At 41.8% G+C, this 17,903-nt stretch overlaps 1 protein-coding gene across 1 annotated transcript in view; it reads left to right on the top strand.

The window, feature by feature from the left end:
• Positions 1-1,684: 1,684 nt before the first annotated feature.
• The window catches only part of LOC143817374 (P2Y purinoceptor 2-like), a 52,004-nt gene continuing 35,785 nt past the window's right edge, over positions 1,685-17,903 (top strand). Inside the window, exon 1 of the mRNA XM_077298753.1 lies at positions 1,685-1,837. The gene's annotated coding sequence lies outside the window, so the exon portion shown is untranslated. The remainder of the gene's footprint in view (positions 1,838-17,903) is intronic.

Consider the following 17,903-nt stretch of genomic DNA (forward strand, 5'->3'; position numbering starts at 1 on the left):
TACATAGGGGAAGTATTATAGTAGTTATATTCTTGTACATAGGAGCAGTATTATAGTAGTTATATTCTTGTACATAGGGGCAGTATTATAGTAGTTATATTCTTGTACATAGGAGCAGTATTATAGTAGTTATATTCTTGTACATTGGGGCAGTATTATAGTAGTTATATTCTTGTACATAGGAGCAGTATTATAGTAGTTATATTCTTGTACATTGGGGCAGTATTATAGTAGTTATATTCTTGTACATAGGGTAAGTATTATAGTAGTTATATTCTTGTACATAGGAGCAGTATTATAGTAGTTATATTCTTGTACATAGGGGCAGTATTATAGTAGTTATATTATTGTACATAGGAGCAGTATTATAGTAGTTATATTCTTGTACATAGGAGCAGTATTATAGTAGTTACATTCTTGTACATAGGAGCAGTATTATAGTAGTTATATTCTTGTACATAGGAGCAGTATTATAGTAGTTATATTCTTGTACATAGGGGCAGTATTATAGTAGATATATTCTTGTACATAGGAGCAGTATTATAGTAGTTATATTCTAGTATATAGGAGCAGTATTATAGTAGTTATATTCTTGTATATAGGGGCAGTATTATAGTAGTTATATTCCTCTACATAGGAGTTAAGCCCCCGTCTCACATAGCGAGATCGCTAGCGAGATCGCTGCTGAGTCACTAGTTTTGTGACGCAACAGCGACCTCAGTAGCGATCTCGCTATGTGTGACACGTACCAGCGATCAGGCCCCTGCTGCGAGATCGCTGGTCGTGTCGGAATGGCCTGGACCTTTTTTTGGTCGTTGAGGCCCCGCTGACATCGCTGAATCGGTGTGTGTGACACCGATCCAGCGATGTCTTCACTGGTAACCAGGGTAAACATCGGGTTACTAAGCGCAGGGCCGCGCTTAGTAACCCGATGTTTACCCTGGTTACCAAAAAAACAAACAGTACATACTCGCCTTCTGATGTCCGTCAGGTCCCTTGCCGTCTGCTTCCTGCTCTGAGTGCCGGCCGTACAGTGAGAAGTGAGAGCACAGCAGTGACGTCACCGCTGCGCTCTGCTCTCACTGTACGGCGGCTCAGTCAGAGCAGGAAGCAGACGGCAAGGGACCTGACGGACATCAGAAGGCGAGTATGTACTGTTTGTTTTTTTGGTAACCAGGGTAAACATCGGGTTACTAAGCGCGGCCCTGCGCTTAGTAACCCGATGTTTACCCTGGTTACCCGGGTGCTGCAGGGGGACTTCGGCATCGTTGAAGACAGTTTCAACGATGCCGAAGTCGTTCCCCTGATCGTTGGTCGCTGGGGAGAGCTGTCTGTGTGACAGCTCCCCAGCGACCACACAGCGACTTACCAACGATCACGGCCAGGTCGTATCGCTGGTCGTGATCGTTGGTAAATCGCTATGTGAGACGGGGCCTTTAGGATTAGTTCCATTTACTCCTGTGCTTTTGTCCCATCCTGTAGTCAAATACTTTATCTGAGATCTTTGATTTACTTTGCCTTGCTATCTTGTTGCCCCTATCTTGTCCCTTGCCCCCTGCTGACTATGTAGAGAGCTGTCATTGTGCTGTATGTTTGCTGCATGCCTGCAGTCTCACCCAGTCACTCCCAGCTTCTCTTCCTCCCACCCACAGTCTTTTACTAGGTATTCATTCTGGTGAGAGGAGGAGGACGAGCCTGGGGCAGCAGCGAGCGTCAGTCAGTCCATGCTTCTCCTCTAGACTTTGTATCCAGGGTTCAGGGACACTTTCCTGGGAAGACATGTAGTCTGCTGAAGTTTCAGAAGAGAGTTAAGAACCCTGACGTGGATCTTTCTTGGGTAAGTCTGTGGCTTGTGTGTATGTGAGGGTCTCTGATACGATTTGGTTGGCGGTGGTGGCTCTCGTTACGGAATGTATTGGATTTTTCTCAGCTCCTTTAAGAATGCACAGAGTTTAGGTGTGTATTAGATGTGTAATTGTTGTGGGACTACAAGTCCCATCGTGTTATTCTACTTCTCGGTGAGGTGTTAATGTTACATTTCTGACTTACAAGAAATGCAGAACATATCCGGCTCTCGACACATCTTGTCTCATTAATATTTCATATTTCAGAAATCCTTAAAAGCAGAAAAAATTACCTTTAAAGACAAGTAAAATCCATTAAAATTCAGTAATGAAGCAAAATAAATGGCGCCTCACTGTCCACTTTAAACCGCTATCCTGATGTATCTAAGATGAATAATATATATATATATATATATATATATATATATATATATATATATATATATATATATACTGTATATATATATATATATCTGTGAAGTGGACGTTCCCATAATTATAGCTTGTAATTTGATGTGGACGGTATTTTTTAATGTGCCAACCCCACTCTCATCCTGTACAAAGCAAATAATACGGCACATACCGATATACAAACTGCAAAAGGCTAAATCCTCCCATAGGAAAAGGTTATAAATCAGCAGAGGGACAAGTGTAAGCTAGACGTGCCCCCCAGACTGGGGCTATCCTGTCCTAAAAAGTCCAAATCAGAAATGTAATAAAAAAAGAAAAGGCGAATAAACACCGCTGTCAACAATACACATCAGCAATTTCTGTGATTGCTGAGGGGGTCCGACCACTGGAAGCTTTACCGATCACATGAACGAAAGTCCTAATTCCCCTTTGTGAAATGGTGCAGTAGTGAGCATGCACGACCATAGCTCCATTTACTACCTATAGTAGTGGTGGTTACACGTGCTCAATACAGCTCCATTCACACAGAGTCTTGGGTGTGCTGTCCTCAGGGCAAGTGCGAGTCAAACATTTATCAGCTTTTTTGTAGATAGGTGACATACAGTATATACACCTCTGATTCCAATGCATTATTTTTATATATATTCTGGAACAGTTACTGCCAGCTTTGCAATAACTAAAGGAACTACTAGCTCCCAGCACAAATCATTTATACAGGGAAAATTGGGTGCCCATTACAGGTAACATATGGCTTCAGGGGTGCGGTTTACAGAGCAAGAGGAGCAGAGCTATTAAATTTTAGATATTTAATCCAGAAAGATAGGCAGTGCTTTTTTTTTTTTAAATAAGGAAAGATGATTCAAAATGGGAAAAAAACAATGCAGCATATACAATCACATAGAGTAAAAGGGATGGCAAAAGAAAACTACTAAACCTGATGTCACAAAAATGACTCCGAGCTTAGCTGAGGGAGGTACTCCTTAGGAAAATGGTTGGAAATACAGCAAGTTATAGCTTCCAGGACTGGCAAAATTTTAGAGATTTATGACATCCCTAACTTTCAGTATTTCTTTGCCCCTGGAGGTACCAGGCAGTAGATATTGTCATCATGTTTCTTTTGCTATTTTACCTTTCTATAGAGATGAAACATGGCCTGGATAGCATCATCTATCAGAATGATGTTAAGTTGGAGGGGTTAGAATGGTCTTTCAGTGATGTGAGTGAATATGTTATGTTCGTCCCTTCACTATGATGCTGAAAATATTTTTCCACTAAATATCGGATTGATGCGAATCCCAATTTTCTTTACTGTTCACTAGGTATAAAAGGTCTTCAAAAAATCATTGGAACACAGGAAGCCCCTGTACTACTCCACATCGAATAAACAAATCCCAGTCTGGGTGGCTGGTTACCAGAGTAGATCTCTAGTTTTAATTACTTGGCCTCTGCAGGAAATCCCCACTTCAATGAAGGTTTATGTGTAAACTTTCTCACTTCCCCAGTTATAATTAGCTTCCTACTTCCACTGTTATAATTAATCCCATATGTTTAATGTGAAGTCCTACTTCAATGGAGGTTGAAGTGTAAGCTTCTTCTCACTTCCCCAGCTATAATTAATCCCATATGTTTAATGTGATTGCGATATGTCACCTCTCTGGAGATCTCTTCATGGATTTTAATTTTTCCCTATCACAGCATGCATTCGCAGAAGTTTAAAATGTGTATTATCCAGCTTAGTTGCCAGAACTTTATCAGTCAGTTTTTGTATTGATCCTTTTAATCAATGATCACAGTTGCCGCTTCCCGTCACAGTACAAAAGTATAGCTTCCTGCTGGTTCAGTTATTTCCCGCAATTTTGTAGCTGCGTGACAGCTAATAGATATAAGAAAAATTCAGAAATTTTAGAAAATGTAAAAATGAAAAGCTTTTGGGTCTGGGTGACTTTGGATGTACGCCTTCATAAACCTTAAAATAAAATGGAATGCAAGCTGAAAGGTGATGTGTAGAACCAGTTGCAGACAGAACAGACTGACTTTTTCCTAGAAGTAAAAAAAAATATATTGACACGCAATAATTTTTTTTTTTTAGTACACTTTTTTTTAGCAGCATTAGGGTACCGCTATGGGTACGATGTACATGCCTAGTCAGGCTAATTTATTAATTGAGAACATTTTCCATTCTTCCACAGCTGGAAGCAGGCATGGTGCGCTGGAGAAATTACAATGATGATATACAATTATTGTAAGAGATGTTGGCACCCAAATTGAAGGAATTTACATATAAGATGTATATATTCAATCTTCACACTTTTAACAGGTTCAAACATGTGACCCTAAAATCCGGTCTCTCTGGTAATCCTCTGCATAATTTTGCCATTTTACAAACAGTCACGTGATTACGTCAACTCCTTAATTTCTTTAGTCATCAGTGGTAAAGACTACCAGCCCCTTACAGAATACATGGCCAGTGGATGGAATAATAATGAATCATGTAACTAAAGTACCACCTTTTCCTGGCTCTTTAGATGGAGTGGTTTTGGCTTTTCCCATGATCACGTGACAGTCGGATGAAACGGAAGAATGGTTCAGTAGATTACCATAGTGACCCTCTATAAGTGGTAGACTGAAATTGTACTTTTTAAACTGGAAAATAAAAGTTGTGAGATAATTTTTAACGTGAATGGTAAGGTGCCATTTATTTTGCATCTCGGTTGTGTATTATTCGGCTTTGTTGCCAGTGTTGTTTTTTAATTATTGTTTTTATGCTTTTCTAGACTATTGAGATATTAATAATGTGGACATCTCAAAAGCCGGAGATTTTACTTTTGCATGTACTGATAATTAGTATCCAGATACATTTTCATTAATGCACAATGTACTTTATAACAAACAGCTTCTAAAAGGGAGCTATTATTCTCTTAGGCTATGTGCCCACGTTCAGGAAAGTGTGCAGAATTTTCCTGAGCAAATCCGGACTACTTTCACAGGAAATCCGCACGTGTGTTTTTCTCGTTTTTTTCGCGTTTTTTTTTTTGGCAGATTTTTTGCGTTTTTCCCGGAGCTTCCCAATGCAATATTATACAGGGAAATCCGTGAAAAATCTGCAAAATTAATGAACATGCTGCATTCTTTTCCACGATGCGGTTTTATAGTGCAAAAAAACACATCATGTGCACAAAAATTGCGGAATGCATTAAAAATATTAGGATGCTTAATGTAAGTGTTTTTTAAAAGCGTTTTCTGCAAAATAAAGCGCGAACAATCCGCAACGTGTGCACATAGCCTTAAGGTAGGCTGTATCTGACTGATGTGGCTTGCCGAGACTTGTAGTCGCTTTGCAAATGTATATCCTTTTCCTATGTGTTGGTAGAACAGAGGATCTAGCCATTTGCTTTCCGTAAATTGGTATGTGCTGTTTTGTTTGCAATGGATGAAGAGATCAGCATGGGTTCGGCACATTAAGGAGAAATTGTACTGAAGACTCTTCGCACAATCTTTGCTGAACTATATTATGAGCCAAGATGGAAGTTGCCTGGGAATTTGCATTCTTTTTGGACCTACTTTTAGTCTACTGTGACTTGTCTCCAGGGTATGAGAATATATGGACACTATGTATCAGTAATATTGGGGCACTCTGTAGGACATTGTTCTGAGTTTAGTGTGTGGCAGCATCATGCACTCCACCAAATGGCAGTATTTCCTGGGCATTGTATAGTGGTATAATTCATCTATAAAATGTATTTATTTTACTCTCTCATATAACGTCATTAATTCCACAGTACTTCAGAGACATCATCATCACTGTCCCCATTGGAGCTCACAATCTAGATTCCCTATCATGTCTATCGAGTATTAGAGGAACCCGGAGGAAACCCACTGGGAGAACATACAAACTCCTGGCAGATGTCATCCTTGGTGGGATTTGAATCCCAGAGATGCAAGGCTGCAGTGCTAATCGCATGTGTTATGTGGAGATTGTATAGCAGTGTATAGTTGTACTATATTTACACAGTATCACAGTATTATATTGGCATTGTATAACGGTATTATGTACAGTATCACAGTGTATTGTGAAAATTGTACAGTGGCAATAACTTTTAGTATACAAAATTGCAGTTTTTCTTGTGGGCAATATATAGTGTCATTATTTATGTATATTATGGCAGTATTTCAGTAGACACTGTATTATTTATCCAGTATAGGCCAGGACAGAGCCTTGGGGTACCCCACTTGAAACACTTTTCCAACTGGATGTACAGCCATTTATTACCAATCTTTGAGTACAATCACTGAGCCAGTTATTAATCCTCCTAACCGTAGCCTTGTCAATCCCATACTTAGTAATTTTTTCAATAAGGATAGTATGAGATACTTTGTCAAATGCTTTGCTTAAGTCAAGATCAACTATGTCTACTGCATTTCCCTGATCCACCCAGTCAGTGATTCCATCATAGAAGGAAATTAGTTTAATCTGGCATGACTTGTTTGCTACAAACCCATGCTAGTTCTGGTTAATTACTCTATTCTTATCCAAGTACTTACATACAGGCTGTTTAACCCCTTCATGACCTTGGGATTTTCTTTTTTCCGTGTTCGTTTTTCACTCCCCTCCTTCCCAGAGCCATAACTTTTTTATTTTTCCGTCAATATGGCCATGTGAGGGCTTATTTTTTGCGGGACGAGTTCTACTTTTCAACGACATCATTGGTTTTAGCATGTCGTGTACTAGAAAACGTTTGGCTTTTTTGCTAGGTTCACTAAATGCTATAACAGACCTGCCATTATGATTCTCCAGGTTATTACGAGTTCATAGACACCTAACATGACTAGGTTATTTTTTATCTAAGTGGTGGAAAAAAATTCCAAACTTTGCTAAAAAAAAAAAAATTGCGCCATTTTCCGATACCCATAGCGTCTCCATTTTTCGTGATCTCGGGTCAGTTGAGGGCTTATTTTTTGCGTGCCGAGCTGGCGTTTTTAATGATGCCACTTTGGTGCAGATACGTTCTTTTGATCGCCCGTTATTGAATTTTAATGCAATGTCGTGGCGACCAAAAAAAAGTAATTCTGGCGTTTCGAATTTTTTTCTCGCTACGCTGTTTAGTGATCAGGTTAATGCTTTTTTTTTATTGATAGATCGGGCGATTCTGAACGCGGCAATACCAAATATGTGTAAGTTTCACTTTTTTCTAATTGATTTATTTTGAATGGGGCGAAAGGGGGGTGATTTAAACTTTTAGATTTTTTTTTATTTTTTTTCACATTTTTTGTAACTTTTTTTTAAACTTTTGCCATGCTTTAATAGCCTCCATGGGAGGCTAGAAGCAGGCACAACACGATCGTCTCTGCTACATAGCAGCGATCATCAGATTGCTGTTATGCAGCAGAAATGCAGGTGTGCTATGAGCGCCGACCACAGGGTGGCGGTCACAGCTACCGGGGATCAGTAACCATAGAGGTCTCAAGGACCTCTATGGTTACTATTCTGAAGCATCGCTGACCCCCGATCATGTGACGGGGGTCAGCGATGCGCTCATTTACGGCAGCCCGGCCGGAAGCGCCGGTTAAATGCCGCTGTGAGCGTTTGACAGCGGCATTTAACTAGTTAATAGCGGCGGGTGAATCGCGATTTCACCCTCCGCTATTGCGGGCACATGTCAGCTGTTCAAAACAGCTGACATGTCCCGGCTTTAATGCGGGCTCACCGCGGAGCCCTGCATCAAAGCAGGGGAGCTGACATCGGACGTACTATCCCGTCCGAGGTCAGAAAGGGGTTAATAATTTGTTCAAAGATCTTTCCTGGTATAGAAGTAAGGCTCACTGGTCTGTAATTTGCTGGCTCCATCTTCTTTCCTTTTTTGAAGATAGGGATAATATTTGTCCTTCTCGAATCTTCTGGGACTTCTCCTGTTCTCCATGAATTTTCAAAGATTCTGGCTAGTGGTTCTGCAATTTCCTCTGCTAACTCTTTCAGCACCCTATGATGTAATTCATATGTATCAAGAGATTTACATTTATGTAAATTAGCTAAGTGTTCCCTCACCATCTTTCTTGTCCTGCCCGGAGTTATTGTAGTGTCCTCCTTATTACAGCTGCAGGACACGTCACAGATCCGGTGCCCTGTATGTAACCTTTATACATAGAAACCTAATATTGTGCAACCAGCACCTGACATCAGACTGGTGGTCGGCTTCCATCTCTGTACACCCTGACTGAAAAAGAAAGGAAAATAGATGTTACTATGACCAGTGACCTACCCTGGGATGCGCTGTATGGGGGAGGGCACCGCTATTGTTTTCATTGAGGAACATGAACAAATAGATACCAGTAAAATCCCATTACTTGTGATTCTGATGAGGTGGAAAACATAACAGGGACTTGTCCTGGGGCTCCTGTTTGGGACAATATGGGATGAATGGTGGGAGATTAGCATGGTGGCTGTGCAAACCTGCAAGACAAGGACCAGACACAAAGGGGGCAGTGTACAAAATAAATGCACCTGTGTCTACAGTATTGAACTGTCACCCTGCTATTGTAAGTGCGGCAAGGGCTGGGATCCAAGGAAGCCGGACATTACATACATGGGCATCTATTTATTATCTATCTATCTATTATCTATGTATCATTTATCTATCTAGCTACAGTGGCATGTAAAAGTTTAGGCACCCCTGGTCAAAATTACTATTAGATAAGACAGTTGAAAGTTGAAGATGAAATAATCTCTAAAAGGCCTAACACTAAAATGTAAAGATTACACATCTCCTTTGTATTTTAGGCAAAAAAAAGTAAGGTGTGTGTGTATATATATATATATATATATACCGGTATATGTATATATATATATATATATATATATATATATATATATATATATATATATATATATATATATATACACAGTAGAGACCAAAAGTTTGGACACACCTTCCCATTTAAAGATTTTTCTGTACTTTCATGGCTATGAAAACTGTACATTCACACTGAAGGCATCAAAACTATGAATTAACACATGTGGAATTATATACTTAACAAAAGTGTGAAACAACTGAAAATATGTCTTATATTCTAGGTTCTTCACAGTAGCCACCTTTTGCTTTGATGACTGCTTTGCACACTCTTGGCATTCTCTTGATGAGCTTCAAGAGGTAGTCACCGGGAATGGTCTTCCAACAATCTTGAAGGAGTTCCCAGAGATGCTTAGCACTTGTTGGGCCTTTTGCCTTCACTCTGCGGTCCAGCTCACCCCAAACCATCTCGATTGGGTTCAGGTCTGGTGACTGTGGAGGCCAGGTCATCTGGCGTAGCACCCCATCACTCTCCTTCTTGGTCAAATAGCCCTAACACAGCCTGGAGGTGTGCTTGGGGTCACTGTCCTGTTGAAAAATAAATGATGGTCCAACTAAACGCAAACCGGATGGAATAGCATGCCGCTGCAAGATGCTGTAGTAGCCATGCTGATTCAATATGCCTTCAATTTTGAATAAATCCCCAACAGTGTCACCAGCAAAGCCCCCCCACACCATCACACCTCCTCCTCCATGCTTCACGGTGGGAACCAGGCATGTAGAGTCCATCCGTTCACCTTTTCTGCGTCGCACAAAGACACGGTGGTTGGAACCAAAGATCTCAAATTTGGACTCATCAGACCACAGCACAGATTTCCACTGGTCTAATGTCCATTCCTTGTGTTCTTTAGCCCAAACAAGTCTCTTCTGCTTGTTGCCTGTCCTTAGCAGTGGTTTTCTAGCAGCTATTTTACCATGAAGGCCTGCTGCACAAAGTCTCCTCTTAACAGTTGTTGTAGAGATGTGTCTGCTGCTAGAACTCTATGTAGCATTGACCTGGTCTATAATCTGAGCTGCTGTTAACCTGCGATTTCTGAGGCTGGTGACTCGGATAAACTTATCCTCAGAAGCAGAGGTGACTCTTGGTCTTCCTTTCCTGGGGCGGTCCTCATGTGAGCCAGTTTCTTTGTAGCGCTTGATGGTTTTTGCCACTGCACTTGGGGACACTTTCAAAGTTTTCCCAATTTTTCGGACTGACTGACCTTCATTTCTTAAAGTAATGATGGCCACTCGTTTTTCTTTACTTAGCTGCTTTCTTCTCGCCATAATACAAATTCTAACAGTCTATTCAGTAGGACTATCAGCTGTGTATCCACCAGACTTCTGCTCAACACAACTAATGGTCCAACACCATTTATAAGGCAAGAAATCCCACTTACTAAACCTGACAGGGCACACCTGTGAAGTGAAAACCATTCCCGGTGACTACCTCTTGAAGCTGATCAAGAGAATGCCAAGAGTGTGCAAAGCAGTCATCAAAGCAAAAGGTGGCTACTTTGAAGAATCTAGAATATAAGACATATTTTCAGTTGTTTCACACTTTTTTGTTAAGTATATAATTCCACATGTGTTAATTCATAGTTTTGATGCCTTCAGTGTGAATGTACAATTTTCATAGTCATGAAAATACAGAAAAATCTTTAACTGAGAAGGTGTGTACAAACTTTTGGTCTGTACTGTACTGTATATATAATTATTATTATACTAGATGGTGGCCCGATTCTAACGCATCAGGTATTATAGAATATGTATGTATATAGCAGCCACATAGTATATAGCACAGGCCACGTAGTATATAGGAGCCATGTAGTATATAGCAGACAAATACTATGTGGCCTGTGCTATATACTATGTGGCTGCTATATACATACATACATACATATTGCAGAATACTCGATGCGTTAATATAGGCCACGCAGTATATAACAGTGGCCACGCAGTTTATAACACAGCCCAAACAGTATATAACACAGCCCACGTACTATATAACACAGCCCACGCAGTATATAGCAGCCACGCAGTATATAACACAGGCGACGTAGTATATAACACAGGCCACGCAGTATATAACACAAAGCACATGGTATATAGCACAGCCCACGCAGTATAACACTGCCCATGTAGTATATAGCACAGCCCACGCAGTATATAACACTGCCCATGTAGTATATAGCAGCCATGTAGTATATAACACTGCCCATGCAGTATATAGCAGCCATGTAGAATATAACACTGCCCATGTAGTATATAGCAGCCATGTAGTATATAACATTGCCCATGTAGTATATAGCAGCCACGCAGTATATAACGCAGCCCACGCAGTATGTAGCAGTGTGGGCATCATATCCCTGTAAAAAAAAAGTAATTAAAATAAAAAATTGTTATATACTCACCCCTTTGATCCAGCGAAGCTCCGACAATGCACTCGCGTCTGCCGCCATCTTCCATTCCCAGGATGCATTGCGAAATTACCTAGATGACTTAGCGGTCTCGCGAGACCGCTAAGTCTTCTGGGTAATTTCACAATGCATCTCTGGGAACGGAAGATGGCGGCAGGCGCGAGCGCATCGTCGGACGACGGAGGGTGAGAATAGCAGGTTTTTTGTTTTTTTATTATTTTTAACATGACATATTTTTACTATTGATGCTGCATAGGCAGCATCAATAGTAAATAGTTGGGGACACACAGGGTTAATAGCAGCGGTAACGGAGTGCATTACACCGCGGCCTGTTACCGCTGCCATTAACCCTGTGTGAGCGGTGACTGGAGGGGAGTATGGAGCGGGCGGCGGGCACTGACTGTAGGGGAGGGAGTAATCAGACTGTGCCCATCACTGATTGGTCGCGGCAGCCATGACAGGCAGCTGCCGAGACCAATCAGCAACGCGTGATTTCCATTACGGAAGTTGAGGACAGAAGGAAGGAAGTACCCATTAGACAATTATATATATATATAGATATATTATAAATGTATATTATATATATTATTACATATATACTGCTCCAAAAATAAAGGGAACACTTAAACAACAGAATATAACTCCAAGTAAACCAAACTGTCCACTTAGGAAGCAACACTGACAATCAATTTCACATGCTGTTGTGCAAATGGAATAGACAACAGATGGAAATTATTGGCAATTATCAAGACACCCTCAATAAAGGAGTGGTTCTGCAGGTGGGGACCACAGACCACATCTCAGTACCAATGCTTTCTGGCTGATGTTTTGGTCACTTTTGAATGTTGGTTGTGCTTTCACACTCGTGGTAGCATAATACGGACTCTACAACCCACACAAGTGGCTCAGGTAGTGCAGCTCATCCAGGATGGCACATCAATGCGAGCTGTGGCAAGAAGGTTTGCTGTGTCTGTCAGCATAGTGTCAAGAGGCTGGAGGCGCTACCAGGAGACAGGCCAGTACACCAGGAGACATGGAGGGGGCCGTAGGAGGGCAACAACCCAGCAGCAGGACCGCTACCTCAGTCTTTGTGCAAGGAAGAACAGGAGGAGCACTGCCAGAGCCCTGCAAAATGATAAGAATAGAACTACTATAATGCTGCTCCTATATACAAGAATATAACTACTATAATACTGCTCATATATACAAGAATATAGCTACTATAATACTGCTCATATATACAAGAATATAACTACTATAATACTGCCCCTATGTACAAGAATATAACTACTATAATACTGCTCCTATGTACAAGAATATAACTACTATAATACCGCTCCTATATACAAGAATATAACTACTATAATACTGCCCCTATGTACAAGAATATAACTACTATAATACCGCCCCTATGTACAAGAATATATCTACTATAATACTGCCCCTATGTACAAGAATATAACTACTATAATACTGCCCCTACGTACAAGAATATAACTACTATAATACTGTCCCCTATGTACAAGAATATAACTACTATAATACTGCTCCTATGTACAAGAATATAACTACTATAATACTGCTCCTATGTACAAGAATATAACTACTATAATACTGCCCCCTATGTACAAGAATATAACTACTATAATACTGCTCCTATGTACAAGAATATAACTACTATAATACTGCCCCTATGTACAAGAATATAACTACTATAATACTGCCCCTATGTACAAGAATATAACTACTATAATACTGCCCCCTATGTACAAGAATATAACTACTATAATACTGCTCCTATGTACAAGAATATAACTACTATAATACTGCCCCCTATATACAAGAATATAACTAGTATAATACTGCCCCCTATGTACAAGAATATAACTACTATAATACTGCTCCTATGTACAAGAATATAACTACTATAATACTGCCCCCTATGTACAAGAATATAACTACTATAATACTGCTCCTATGTACAAGAATATAACTATTATAATACTGCCCCATGTACAAGAATATAACTACTATAATACTGCCCCTATGTACAAGAATATAACTACTATAATACTGCCCCCTATGTACAAGAATATAACTACTATAATACTGCTCCTATGTACAAGAATATAACTACTATAATACTGCCCCTATGTACAAGAATATAACTACTATAATACTGCCCCTATGTACAAGAATATAACTACTATAATACTGCTCCTATGTACAAGAATATAACTACTATAATACTGCCCCTATGTACAAGAATATAACTACTATAATACTGCCCCCTATGTATAAGAATATAACTACTAAAATACTGCTCCTATGTACAAGAATATAACTACTATAATACTGCCCCTATGTACAAGAATATAACTACTATAATACTGCTCCTATGTACAAGAATATAACTACTATAATACTGCCCCTATGTACAAGAATATAACTACTATAATACTGCTCCTATGTACAAGAATATAACTACTATAATACTGCCCCTATGTACAAGAATATAACTACTATAATACTGCTCCTATGTACAAGAATATAACTAGTATAATACTGCACTGAACTATGTTGACCTGAATGTATGGACAATTCTTGTAGCTAATCATTTTTCTCTGTGTATAATTGGTAAATCCAGTGTATTATATATATATTTTGTTAGTTATTACAGTTGGGATCTTTTTCCTCCTGCTGTATATAGTGACAGTGGAGGGAGTATTTGTGTATTTGCAGTGAGGTCCTTTGTGTTGGTGGCAGACATTTGCCTTTGATGTATTTCTTTTTTGGATCTATAGTTCAGTGTGTAATAGGGTGACATACTGTGAATTCCTCAATAATGTGATGTAACCTTATCTGCTGTTTCCGGTTATACACAGGTATTTAGGGAGAGATTGGACAGTGAATCTCCAAGTTCTGAACTTTAGTTATTTTCTACTCGTGCAAACAAACAACATAATAAAAAGAAATTCCTTTTGGGCCTCTGCATAGTCTTATTATACCTACCCTTCTAAATAGGGAAGAAGGTTTTACTTAGTTTTTGTACAAATCATGAAATGTCTATTACTGCTTCCTGCCTCCTCTCTCACAGCATACAGCCACACAGACACAGAGTGAGATACTGCAGCATCATCCCCCTCCTCCCCCTACACGGCATGCAGCTGCACAGACACAGAGTGAGATACTGCAGCATCATCCCCCTCCTCCCCCTACATGGCATGCAGCTGCATAGACACAGAGTGAGATACTGCAGCAGCATCCCCCCTCCCACAACATGCAGCTGCACAGACACTGAGTGAGATACTGCAGCAGCATCCCCCCTCTCACAACATGCAGCTGCACAGACACAGAGTGAGATACTGCAGCAGCATCCCCCCTCCACAACATGCAGCTGCACAGACACACAGTGAGATACTGCAACAGCATCCCCCCTCCCACAACATGCAGTTGCACAGAAACACAGTAAGATACTGCAACAGCATCCCCCCCTCCCACAACATGGTGCACAGACACCCAGTAAGTTACTGCAGCAGCATCCCCCTTCCACAACATGCAGCTGCACAGACAAAGAGTGAGATACTGCAGCATCATCCCCCTCCCACAACATGCAGCTGCACAGACACAGAGTGAGAAACTGCAGCAGCATCCCCCTTCCACAACATGCAGCTGCACAGACACAGAGTGAGATACTGCAGCAGCATCCCCCTCCCACAACATGCAGTTGCACAGAAACACAGTAAGATACTGCAACAGCATCCCCCCTCCCACAACATGGTGCACAGACACCCAGTAAGTTACTGCAGCAGCATCCCCCTTCCACAACATGCAGCTGCACAAAGAGTGAGATACTGCAGCATCATCCCCCTCCCACAACATGCAGCTGCACAGACACAGAGTGAGATACTGCGGCAGCATCCCCCCTCCCACAACATGCAGCTGCACAGACACACAGTAAGATACTGCAGCAGCAGCATCCCCCATCCCACAACATGCAGTTGCACAGACACACAGTAAGATACTGCAGCAGCATCCCCCCTCTCTCACAAGATGCAGCTGCACAGACACACAGTAAGATACTGCAGCAGCATTCCCCTCCAACAACATGCAGCTGCACAGACACACAGTAAGATACTGCAGGAGCATCCCCCCTCTCTCACAACATGCAGCTGCACAGACACACAGTAAGATACTGCAGCAGCATTCCCCTCCAACATGCAGCTGCACAGACACACAGTAAGACACTGCAGCAGCATCCCCCCTCTCTCACAACATGCAGCTGCACAGACACACAGTATGATACTGCAGCAGCATTCCCCCACAACATGCAGCTGCACAGACACACAGTAAGATACTGCAGCAGCATTCCCCCTCCCACAACATGCAGTTGCACAGACACACAGTAAGATACTGCAGCAGCACCCCCCCTCTCTCACAACATGCAGCTGCACAGACACACAGTAAGACACTGCAGCAGCATTCCCCTCCAACAACATGCAGCTGCACAGACACACAGTAAGATACTGCAGCAGCATCCCCCATCCCACAACATGCAGCTGCACAGACACACAGTAAGATACTGCAGCAGCATCCCCCCCACAACATGCAGCTGCACAGACACACAGTGAGATACTGCAGCAGCATTCCCCCTCCCACAACATGCAGCTGCACAGACACATACATTAAGATACTGCAGCAGCATCCCCCCCACAACATGCAGCTGCACAGACACACAGTGAGATACTGCAGCAGCATCCCCCCCACAACATGCAGCTGCACAGACACATACATTAAGATACTGCAGCAGCATCCCCCCCTCCCACATGTAGCTGCACAGACACACAGTGAGATACTGCAGCAGCACCCCCCCACAACATGCAGCTGCACAGACACATATAGTAAGATACTGCAGCAGCACCCCCCTCCTCCCTCTTTATTGTCTAATATTTACTGATGCATTCTTGATGGATTTTTTTTGGTGGCTGAGGACATTTTAGGAGATTGCAGAGAACTTTTTGGCAGGGAAAATGGAGCAATAAGGAAGTGGAGGAAGACGTCCCTATTCTTTCTGGAGATACATCACCATGGTTCATACATTATATTTACACCTGTTTCTATAGGGAGCCCCCCTTGTCCTTGAACATTATAAAGTAGGGGCTTATTTTGGGCTCTGGTATGCAGACACCTGCTTTTGCAGTCGTACATTTTGGGTCTCTGGGAGCGATCCACAACGTTCTTCATTCACTTGGGTCGGTGCCACGTATCCCGCAGACCATGATACACCCAGCTCTGTATCTAATGAGTGAGATGAGTGGTTGTGATCTGTGATTCACCCTCCCGGAATGTGCAGCCGAAATAATCAAGGCCGCTTGTGTGGGAATCTGACTTTCTGCTCGGATTAGCTGGAATTAGTGTCTTTGGAGTATTGTGTACATGTTGCTACTTTTCTGTATATTTTATTTTGCGCCGTCACTCGCCCAATAATATCTGGACACATCTGTGGTCTGGAGGAATTCTTGTACTGCACCGACCTACAAATAATGACTAATATTGGCAAATATTCCAGTGACATTGTGTTTTATACTTCATTTCCATCCAGAGCTGCATTCAAACTTCTGCTGTTTTCCTGTTAACACCCAGGTTGTTTCTCCCTGATGGCTTTGAATACTAGTGTAGGAGATATAAGGATTTAAGGAAGCAATTAAGGGTATAGAAAAAAATGGGGGAGGGGAACAAGCAAATTCTGGAGACGTTATTTCTCCATCATGACCCGTGTGATGCAACATGGTCGATGTCCCAACCAACCCCCCACGTGTGTTTTATAGATCAGGCGCCCAGCGGTGGGAGTAGTAGTCAGGATGTTCTGCGCTCTTACAAAGTGGAAACAGATTTAACATGATATAAAAGGAAATTACAGGAGGTCACTACATTCACGCAGCTTCTTACCATTGATTTACTGGGGTCTTCTGAGAAACAAATAAAAGGGGCGCTGTTATACACGAGTCACTACTCCGGGCTGTGCTCCCTTCACTGATCCATTAAACTCCTTCCTAGGCCTATATGGAGCGCCCCCACACCGCCGCAGGGCCTAGGGGTACCCGGAGCCGGGCCTCTGAGTCTCAGTCCTGGGGTTGTCACGGTGGCTAGACCCGGTCCGTGGCCCTGTCTGTCAGTGGGGGATGTCCGGTGCAATAAGTGGTGTTGTAACGGTGCAGTTGTGGGGTGCAGGTTGCGATAAATAACGAGGACACCAGGTTGCAGTCTCTTTACCTCTTTACTGAAGATCTCTGGGTCCTCAATCCAGAATACGGCTCACCAGGCTGCGCAAGTCCGGCCGGTCCAATGGCACTTCCAGAGTTCTCTTCACAGGTGGAAATCTGTGCCTTCCCCCTAGCGCTATG

Source organism: Ranitomeya variabilis, chromosome 3, assembly GCF_051348905.1.
Source record: "Ranitomeya variabilis isolate aRanVar5 chromosome 3, aRanVar5.hap1, whole genome shotgun sequence".
NCBI lineage: Eukaryota > Metazoa > Chordata > Amphibia > Anura > Dendrobatidae > Ranitomeya > Ranitomeya variabilis.